This window comes from Ailuropoda melanoleuca, chromosome 6 (genome assembly GCF_002007445.2).
Source record: "Ailuropoda melanoleuca isolate Jingjing chromosome 6, ASM200744v2, whole genome shotgun sequence".
In the NCBI taxonomy this organism is placed as follows: Eukaryota; Metazoa; Chordata; class Mammalia; order Carnivora; family Ursidae; genus Ailuropoda; species Ailuropoda melanoleuca.
This window is the reverse complement of record NC_048223.1, coordinates 60,773,866-60,784,168: the sequence shown is the minus strand read 5'-3', so window position 1 is coordinate 60,784,168 and position 10,303 is coordinate 60,773,866. Positions and strand designations below refer to the sequence as shown.

General features: G+C 40.0%; 1 long non-coding RNA gene across 1 annotated transcript in view; it reads right to left on the bottom strand.

The window, feature by feature from the left end:
• Positions 1–4,459: 4,459 nt before the first annotated feature.
• LOC109489292 overlaps positions 4,460–10,303 on the bottom strand; it is a 48,904-nt gene continuing 43,060 nt past the window's right edge. Inside the window, exons 2-3 of the long non-coding RNA XR_002142240.2 lie at positions 5,919–6,051; positions 4,460–5,529 (exon numbers count right to left, since the gene is read on the bottom strand). This is a non-coding gene — a long non-coding RNA (uncharacterized LOC109489292). The remainder of the gene's footprint in view (positions 5,530–5,918; positions 6,052–10,303) is intronic.

Here is a 10,303-nt window from a genome sequence, read left to right as displayed (position 1 = left end):
CACTGGAATATTACTCAGCCATAAAGAGAGAACAAAATCTTGCCATTTGCAACAACATGGATTGATCTAGAGAGTATAATGCTAAGTGAACTAAGAGAAAGACAAATATGGTATGATTTCAGTCATATGTGGAATTTAAGAAATAAACAATTAAAAAAGAGACAAACAAAAAAATAAAACTCAGACTCTAAACAATAGAGAGCAAATTGGTGGTCACCAGAGGCAACGTGGGTGGGGGAATGGGTGAAATAGGTGAAAAGGATTAAGAGCACACGTAACATGATGAGCACTGAGTAATGTGTAGAATTGTTGAATCGTTGACTCACTACACTCTACACCTGAAACTAGTATGACACGGTATGTTAACTTTACTGGAATTAAGAAAATAAATAAATAAAAATTTTTGAAAAAGTAGCCCAACACAGGAATACTTTCATAGATTAATATAAAATAATAGTATAAATTAAATTTAATAATTTAGGACTAATTTTATAATCCTGTCAAATTTTATCATACTGGTAAAACCAAGAAACTTGACATCCTGATATTCTCTCTACTTACAAAACTAGTAAGAAGTGTCACAGCAGAAATCAAACTCTATAAATGCCATGTAGCTATTATTATGCTACATTGGTAACTTTATGGACAAAGCTATGGGAGCTGCCATCTCTGTTACAGGGTCAGAGAAGTTTCCAGAACATGCACTCTATAAATAAAATGGAAACGGATCTTTTCCAGTGGAAAATTCCACTGGGATCGTGACTTACACACATTGTGCTGCTCTTTTCCAAAACTATGATTTGATTCCTCATCAAGGTGGCTAGTTTAAAATGGTTAGATATTTGTATCAAATAGATTCAATGACTCCAACAATTGAACTGTTCGAACAAGAGCAAGCAGTAAGTGTTCTTTATTTTTTTAACCACGTTCCAAAATTAGTATGTACGTTCCATATCTGCTAATGGTCAGATGGAGCTAAATGTGGTGGAGGTAGGAAAGAGACAGGCTAGAAACTGGGCTTCTCTCTATGCCCTAAACTGCTTTTGCTATAGTTCAACAAGCCCCCAGCCTGGCAAAGCAACAGAGGGGAGACAATGTGTTTGGGAGGCTGTGTAACAGAGTAGAAAGATTATGATAAACCCTGAGACAGCCAAGTTCAACCCTGACTTGGCCAATCTGTACTTTAAATCTTCCAGGGACAGTCTATTTAAGTTAAATGTGAAACCTGGTGCTATATAATCCTGTTTAAGTGATTCACATACTTTTTTTCCCCCCAAAACCTTTTACTATGGGTCTTTTTTTTTAAAGATTTTATTTATTTTTTATTTTGTTATTATTATAATATTTTTTATTATATTATGTTGGTCACCATACAGCACATCCCTGGTTTTTAATGTAAAGTTCGATGATTCATCAGTTACACCCAGTGCACCATGCAATACGTGCCCTCCTTACTACCCATCACCACCCTATCCCATTCCCCCACCCCCCTCCCCTCTGAAGCCCTCAGTTTGTTTCTCAGAGTCCATAGTCTCTCATGTTTCATTCCCCCTTCTGATTACCCCCCTTTCTTTATCCCTTTCTTCCCCTATCATCCTAATTCTTATGTTCCATAGATGAGAGAAATCATATGATAATTGTCTTTCTCTGCTTGACTTATTTCACTTAGCATTTATCTCCTCCAGTGCCGTCCATGTTGCAGCAAATGTTGAGAATTCGTTCTTTCTGATAGCTGAGTAATATTCCATTGTATATATGGACCACAGCTTCTTAATCCAGTCATCTGTTGAAGGGCATCTCGGCTCCTTCCATGATTTGGCTATTGTGGACAATGCAGCTATGAACATTGGGGTGCATATGGCCCTTCTCTTTACTACGTCTGTATCTTTGGGGTAGATACCAAGTAGTGCAATTGCTGGATCATAGGGTAGCTCAATTTTTAACTTTTTAAAGGACCTCCACACTGTTTTCCAGAGTGGCTGTACCAACTTGCATTCCCACCGACAATGTAGGAGGGATCCCCTTTCTCCACATCCTTTCCAACAATTGTTTCTTGCCTTGTAAATTTTTGCCATTCTAACTGGTGTAAGGTGGTATCTCAGTGAGGTTTTGATTTGAATTTCCCTGATGGCTAATGATTTTGAATATTTTTTCATGTGTCTGTTAGCCATTTGTATGTCTTCATTGGAAAAGTGTCTGTTCATATCTTCTGCCCATTTTATGATTTGTTTATTTGTTTCTCGTGTATTGAGTTTGAGAAGTTCTTTGTAGATCTTGGATACCAGTCCTTTATCTGTGGTGTCCTTTGCAAATATATTCTCCCATTCCGTGGGCTGTCTCTTAGTTTTTTTGACTGTTTCCTTGGCTGTGCAGAAGCTCTTTATCCTGATAAAGTCCCATAAGTTCATTTTATCTTTTATTTCTCTTGCCTTTGGAGATGTGTCGTGAAAAAGGTTGCTCTGGCCGATGTCATAGAAGTTGTTGCCTATGTTCTCCTCTAGAATTTTGATGGATTCCTGTCTCACATTGAGGTCTTTCATCCATTTGGAGTTTATTTTTGTGTATGGTGTGAGAGAGTGGTCAAGTTTCATTCTTTTGCATGTAGCTGTCCAATTTTCCCAGCACCATTTATTGAAGAGACTGTCTTTTTTCCACCGGATGTTTTTTCCTGCTTTATCAAAGATTAGTTGCCCAAAGAGCCGAGGGTCCATTTCTGGGTTCTCTATTCTGTTCCATTGGTCGATGTGTCTGTTTTTGTGCCAGTACCATGCTGTCTTTGTGATCACAGCTTTGTAGTACAGCTCGAAATCCGGCATTGTGATGCCCCCAGCTTTGTTTTTCCTTTTCAACAGTTCCTTGGAGATTCGGGGCCTTTTCTGGTTCCATACAAATTTAAGGACTATTTGTTCCAGTTCTTTGAAAAATGTCCTCGGTATTTTGATCGGGATAGCATTGAAAGTGTAGATTGCTCTGGGTAGTATGGACATTTTAACTATGTTAATTCTTCCAATCCATGAGCATGGAATATTTTTCCATCTTTTTATGTCTTCCTCAATATCTTTCAAAAGTGATCTATAGTTTCTAGGATATAGGTCCTTTACGTCTCTGGTTAAGTTAATTCCAAGGTAACGTATGGTTTTTGGTGTTATTGTAAATGGGATGGATTCCCTAATTTCTCTTTCTTCAGTCTCGTTATTCGTGTATAGAAATGCAACTGATTTCTGGGCATTGATTTTGTATCCTGCCACCTTACTGAATTGTTCTATAACTTCTAATAGTTTGGGAGTGGATTCCTTTGGGTTTTCCATATAGAGTATCATGTCATCTGCAAAGAGAGACAGTTTGACTTCTTCTTTGCCGATTTGGATACCTTTGATCCCTTTTTGTCTTCTGATTGCTGTTGCAAGGACTTCTAGTACTATGTTGAATAATAGTGGCGAGAGTGGGCATCCTTGTCGTGTTCCTGATCTTAAGGGAAAGGCTTCCAGCTTTTCCCCATTGAGAATAATGCTTGCAGTAGGCTTTTCATAGATGGCTTTTATGAGATTGAGAAATGTACCCTCTATTCCTACACTCTGAAGGGTTTTAATCAGGAAAGGATGCTGTATTTTGTCAAATGCTTTTTCTGCATCAATTGAGAGGATCATATGGTTCTTGAGTCTTTTCTTGTTGATATGATGTATCACATTGATTGATTTGCGAGTGTTGAACCATGCTTGCATCCCAGGTATGAATCCCACTTGGTCATGATGGATAATCCTTTTAATGTACTGTTGGATTCTATTAGCAAGGATCTTGTTGAGGATTTTGGCATCCATATTCATTAGAGAAATCGGTCTGTAATTCTCCTTTTTGAGGGGGTCTTTGCCTGGTTTGGGGATCAAGGTAATATTAGCCTCATAGAATGAGTTTGGTAGCTTTCCTTCTGTTTCTATTTTTTGAAATAGCTTTAGGAGAATAGGTATTATTTCTTCTTTGAATGTTTGGTAGAATTCCCTGGGAAATCCATCAGGCCCTGGCGTTTTGTTTTTTGGAAGGTTTTTAATCACTGTTTCAATCTCTTCATAATTAATTGGTCTGTTTAAAAAATCTATTTCTTCCTGTTTCAGTCTTGGTAGTTTATAGGTTTCCAGGAAGGCCTCCATCTCTTCCAGATTGCTTAATTTATTGGCATAAAGCTGTTGATAAAAATTTCTAATAATCCTTCCTATTTCATTGGTGTCAGTTGTGACCTCTCCCTTTTCATTCATAATTTTATTAATTTGGGTCCTTTCTTTATTCTTTTGGATAAGATTGACAAACCACTGGCAAGATTTTATTTATTTATTTGTCAGTGAGAGAGAGCACAGGGAGAGGGAAAAGCAGGCAGGGGAGAAGCAGGCTCCCCGCTGAGCAAGGTGCCTGATGTGCAGCTTGATCCCAGTACCCTGAGAGCATGACCCGAGCAGAAGGCAGACGGTTAACAGACTGAGCCACCCAGGCATTCCATGTTTTTAATGCTGGAAAGAGTGTAGCATATTAGCTTAGAGAATGGACCTTTGAGTCTGTCTGACGCAGCTTCAAGTACCAATACCAGTGTATTAAAGTAAAGTGAGTTGCCTTTACCTTGTCTGAGAGCAACCTTAATTTTCAGTGGCTTCAGGCAGCAAAAGCACCAGGATCTTTGCTAAGTCCTAGGTACACATTAGTGCACAAGATACATATGGCCCTTAGTTTCCTATGGAATAATATTAACACTTATCTCACAGGGCTCAGTACAAAAATAAAAATAATGCTAATAATTGTTACCAGTAATTAAGTGCTCTCAGTGTGCCAATTTTAATCATTTTTTGAAAATAATTCATTTAACCTGACAATAACCTTTGAGTTGGATATTCTAATTACCTTCCTTTAGCAGATGGGGAAACTGAGGCACAGTGGTTAAGTCACTTGCACAAGATCATGTATCTAAAAAACAGGACAGCTGGGATTTGAACACAAGGAATCTAGCTCCAGAGTCTATTTTCTTAATTACGTTCAGAACCCCCTCTAGGGGTCTGGAATCTTTTCAGTGACCCCAGCCCCACACTTAAAAGCATCTTCACTTAGTGTGCTGGTGTTGCTATCTTAAAATTTTTAATAATTTTTGAACAAGGGACCCTTCCTGCATTTCTATTTTGCACTGCGCTTTACAAATGATGTAGCTGGCTCCTTACTAATATTACACAGCCAGAGAAGCTAGGCACTTAAACAATTAGAACACCAGTCATCAACTCTGAAAACACTCTGTAAATTGCTATTTTTATTTAGTCAAACATTTTCTAATCCACCCTGTACCGTGAACAGTGATGGGCATGGCCACCAAAAGAGATTTACACATGGCCACCAAAAGAGATTTACACTTGTATTGGGCCCAGGTCAAAATGGTATGCTTTATGACTTATCAGAGTCTCTCGTTTCATCTTCCGTACAACATTAGAGAGAACTTATTTAGTCTCCTTCTACAGATGACGAGTTTGCTGCGTAAATGAGTTTCCCAAGGTCACGTCACTGTTGAGAGCAAAATCAAGATTAGATTGCTGATGCCTTTCCCACCACTGTGTATGACTTCCAATTCTTGGAATGCCAGAGTTAATACAAATTTCTGAACAAGAAAACTGGGGAAAACAGATTTGCTGGAAATGATATGTTACAGTTATTCTCATTATCAAGATCTAGGTTTTACTTTTAACTCAGTAACTAGGTCAAAGTCAGAGAGGTCTTTAATGATGTAAGATATCTGCAAAAGGAAAACCTCTCAACTATAGTTTATTGAGTAAAATGCACTGAACAGGCTTATCTCCCCCATTATGGCATCTGAACGAGCTGATTTGTAGAGAATGGTTCATAAATGTGTCTCAAGAAATGTCATTATACTGGAATTGCCAAACAGTTATTACCTGGGTGGTTGCTTGTAGGGGTAGGATGACAAGACAGCAGGAGCTTGAGTGTCTCAGAGCACCTTCTCCATGGGTTCTTGTCCAGAATGTCCAAAGATGGTGTGAAACAGGAGTCTAAGGGTTAAGCTTGAGCCTGTGACCAAGGACCAAAGAGTCTTGGATGAAGTCACTGTTGAGGCAAACTAAAGTGGCCTCCAGTTCCCACTCCCAGGCCATAGAGAATGGTAGACAACGTATACACGTGCAGAGTACAGGTAAGTAAGTATAGAGGGGAATGTGGAACCAGTTACTCCATAATCTTTTTTTTTTTTTAAGATTTTATTTATTTATTCGACGGAGATATAGATAGCCAGTGAGAGAGGGAACACAAGCAGGGGGAATGGGAGAGGAAGAAGCAGGCTCATAGCAGAAGAGCCTGATGTGGGGCTCGATCCCATAACGCTGGGATCACACCCTGAGTGGAAGGCAGATGCCCAACTGCTGTGCCACCCAGGCGCCCCCAGTTACTCCATAATCTTATTGCCTAAGTGAATCAGACTTCTCACAACTTTTCTTGGGGTTTTTATTGTTGGAGACAGTGCAGGATTGTAGCTCAAGGCATGGACCTTGGGGTCCGTCTGACACAGCCTCAAAGACCAATACCAGTGATTTAGTTAAAGTGGTATTAGTGGCTGTTGCTGATAAATCTCAGTTTCTGAGGCTTTCCAGTAATGACTCGTTTGTCACTCACTCCACAGTCTGACGTTCCCGGTGAGGCAGCTTTTCACGTACATGGTCATCAGGGCCCCATGGTCCTCCTGCATCACGGCTCCCACCCGCTTCTAGGTCCTTGGACTTCTCTCCAGCAGATTACAAAAGAGAGTATGTGGAGGATCATGAAGGATTTTTTTTTTAATGAAGATTTTATTTATTTATTTGACAGAGAGAGAGAGCACAAGCAGGGGAGCGGCAGGCAGAGGCAGAGGGAGAAGCAGACTCCCCGCTGAGCAAGGAGCCCGACGTGGGACTCGATCCCAGGACCCCAGGATCATGACCCGAGCTGAAGGCAGTCGCTCAACCAACAGAGCCACCCAGGTGCCCTTCGAAGGAGTTCTTAAAGGGGCCAGTTCTGGCAGAAGCGTGCATCACTGTTCCACATTGTTAGGCAGCACATAGTCACAGGGCTCCACTGACATGCAGAGGAACCTGGCTGAGGCAGTTTCCAGAGAGGCAGCTGCTTCCCAGGAGCAGCTCCACACTGCGGACGGGAAGCATGGGTCTTCGGTGAACAGCTTGGCATCTTGGTCACAATGACCTTAGTTACCTATCAGCAATGTGGCCTCAGCTAAGTTTCTCATCTTCTCTAAGCCTCAGTTTTCAGTCTGTGAAATGGGAATAAAAATCCAACCTATTCTGCTACGGGTCTGTTTCTATAAGGCAAATTATCCCGTATGCAATTGGTAAACCAGGTAATGCTATCTCTGAGACCACAAGTAGCATCGGCCCACACTGTGTGCCACCACATGATAGCAGCTGAATGCAAAGTCCACCCTGCAGCTGGGTCAGCCATGGACCTTCAGCCCACATGCTTTCTCCAGGCTCAGTCCCACCACATACTCTGTCTTGGAATTGCTTACTGCATAGTTTTCCCTGATTTCTGTATATTTTTACCTTGTCTTCATAAATCAGTCAACTCAACTTTTCTTTATAAAGCTGCCTTCCCTCTTTCAAATTCTTATTTTGAAATAATTTCAGACTGACAGGAAAATATTAATAATAATACAAAAGTTCCCATATGTCCTTTACCCAAATTCCCCAAATGTTGACATTTTACCACATTCGTTCCAGCCATCCATCCTTCCATCCATCCACCCATTCATCCATATTGGTTTTCTTCTGAGTTGTACACATGCTACTTTAGGAATCCCTAAATCCTGGGGCGCCTGGGTGGCACAGCGGTTAAGCGTCTGCCTTTGGCTCAGGGCGTGATCTGGCGTTATGGATCAAGCCCCACATCAGGCTCCTCTGCTGTAAGCCTGCTTCTTCCTCTCCCACTCCCCCTGCTTGTGTTCCCTCTCTCGCTGGCTGTCTCTATCTCTGTCAAATAAATAAATAAAATCTTAAAAAAAAAAAAGGAATCCCTAAATCCTAATTGTTTCTTTCCTAAAAACAAGGATATTCTCTTCCACAACTAACAGTATAATAATCAAAATCAGAAACTGTACATTGAGACAATGCTATTTTTTTCTTCCTAAGTTTTTATTTAAATTCCAGTTAGTGATCATACAGGGTGAATTTAGTTTTGGGTGTAGCATTTAGTGATTCAACACTACAATGCCTGGTGCTCGTCACAAGGGCCCTCCTTAATCCACATCACCTATTTAACCCATCCCCTACCCACCTCCCCACTGGTAACCATCGGTTTGTTCTCTATAGTTAAGAGTCTGTTTTTTGGTTTACCTCTCTTATTTCTCCCCTCTGTGTTTGTTTTGTTTCTTAAATGCCACACATGAGTGAAATCATATGGTATTTGTCTTTCTCAGACTGACTTATTTTGCTCAACACAATGCTCCCTAGCTCCATCCACATCACTGCAAATGGCAATATTCCATTCTTTTTTATGGCTGAGTAGTATTCTATTGTACACACACACATACACACACACACCCCACATCTTTGTTTTCCCCAGACAAAGAGAGATAGAGCACATGAGGAAGGGAAGGGGGTGAGGGAGAGAGGAATCCTAAGCAGGCTCCATGCTCCGTGTGGAGCCTGATGCAGGGCTTGAACTCAAGACCCCAAGATCATGACCTGAGCCGAAATCAAGAGTCAGATGCTCAACCGACTGAGCCACCCAGGCTCCCCAATGTATGACATCTTCTTTATCCGATCATCAGTTGATGGACATTTGGGTTCTTTCCATAATTTGGCTATTGTTGATGATGCTGCTTAGACATCAGGTGCATGTATCCCTTTGAATCAGTATTTTTGTATCTTGTGGGTAAATACCCAGTAGTGCAATTGCTGGATCATAAAGTAGTTCTATTTTTAACTTTTTGAAGAGCCTCCATACCATTCTCCAGAGTGGTTGCCCCAGTTTGCATTCCCACCTGTTGCAAGAGGGTTCCCCTTTCTCCACATCCTGGCCAACACCTGTTGTTTTCAGTGTTGTAATTTTAGCCATTCTGACTTGTGTGAGGTGATATCTCATTGTAGTTTTGATTCACATTTCCCTGAGGATGAGTGATGTTGAGCAGCTTTTCATGTGTCTATTGGCCATCTGTATGTCTTCTTTGGAAAAATATCTACTCATGTCTTCTGCCCATTTTTTAACTGGATTATTTGTTTTCTGGGTGTTGAGTTTTATAAGTTCTTTATATATTTTGGATACTAACCCTTTATCAGATATGTCATTTGCAAATATCTTCCCCCATTCTGTAGGTTGCCTTTTAGTTTTGTTTCCTTCACTGTGCAGAAGCTTTTTATTTTGATAAAGTCCCAAAAGTTTATTTTTGCTTTTTTTCCCCTTGCCTCGGGAGACAGACATATCTAGTAAGAAGTTACTATGGCCAATGTCAAAGAGGTTACTGCCTGGGTTCTCCTCTAGGATTTTGATGGTTTCCTGTCTCACATTCAAGTCTTTCATTCCTTTTGAATTTATTTTTGTGTGTGGTGTAAGAAAGAGGTCCAGTTTCATTCTTTTGCATGTTGCTGTCCACTTTTCCCAACACCATTTGTTGAAGACTATCTTTTTTCCATTGAATATTCTTTCCTGCTTTGTCAAATATTAATTGTCCATATAGTTTTGGGTTCATTTCTGGATTTTTCTATTCTGTTCCATTGATCTGTGTGACTATTTTGTGCCAGTACCATACTGTCTTGAGCTCTAGAGCTTTGCAATATAATATGAAGTCTGGAATTGTGATGCCTCCAGCTTTGCTTTTCTTTTTCAACATTCCTTTGGCTACTCGGGGTCTTTTGTGGTTCCATACAAATTTTAGGATAGTTTGTTCTAGCTCTGTGAAAAATGTTGGTATTTTGGTAGGGGCTACATTAAATGTGTAGATTGCTTTGGGTAATATAGACATTTTAACAATACTTGTTCTTCCAATCCATCAGCATGGAATGTTTTTCTATTTCTTTGTGTCATCTTAAATTTCTTTCATCAGTGTTTTGTAGTTTTCAGAGTATAGATATTTTACCTCTTTGGTTAGATTTATTCCTAGGTATCTTATGTTTTTTTGGTGCAATTGTAAATGGGACTGATTCCTTTATTTCTCTTTCTGCTGCTTCATTATTGGTGTATAGAAATGTAACAGATTTCTATAGGTTTATTTTTAATCCTGTGACTGTATTGAATTATGTATCAGTTCTAGCAATTTTTGGTGGAATCTTTTGGGTTATCT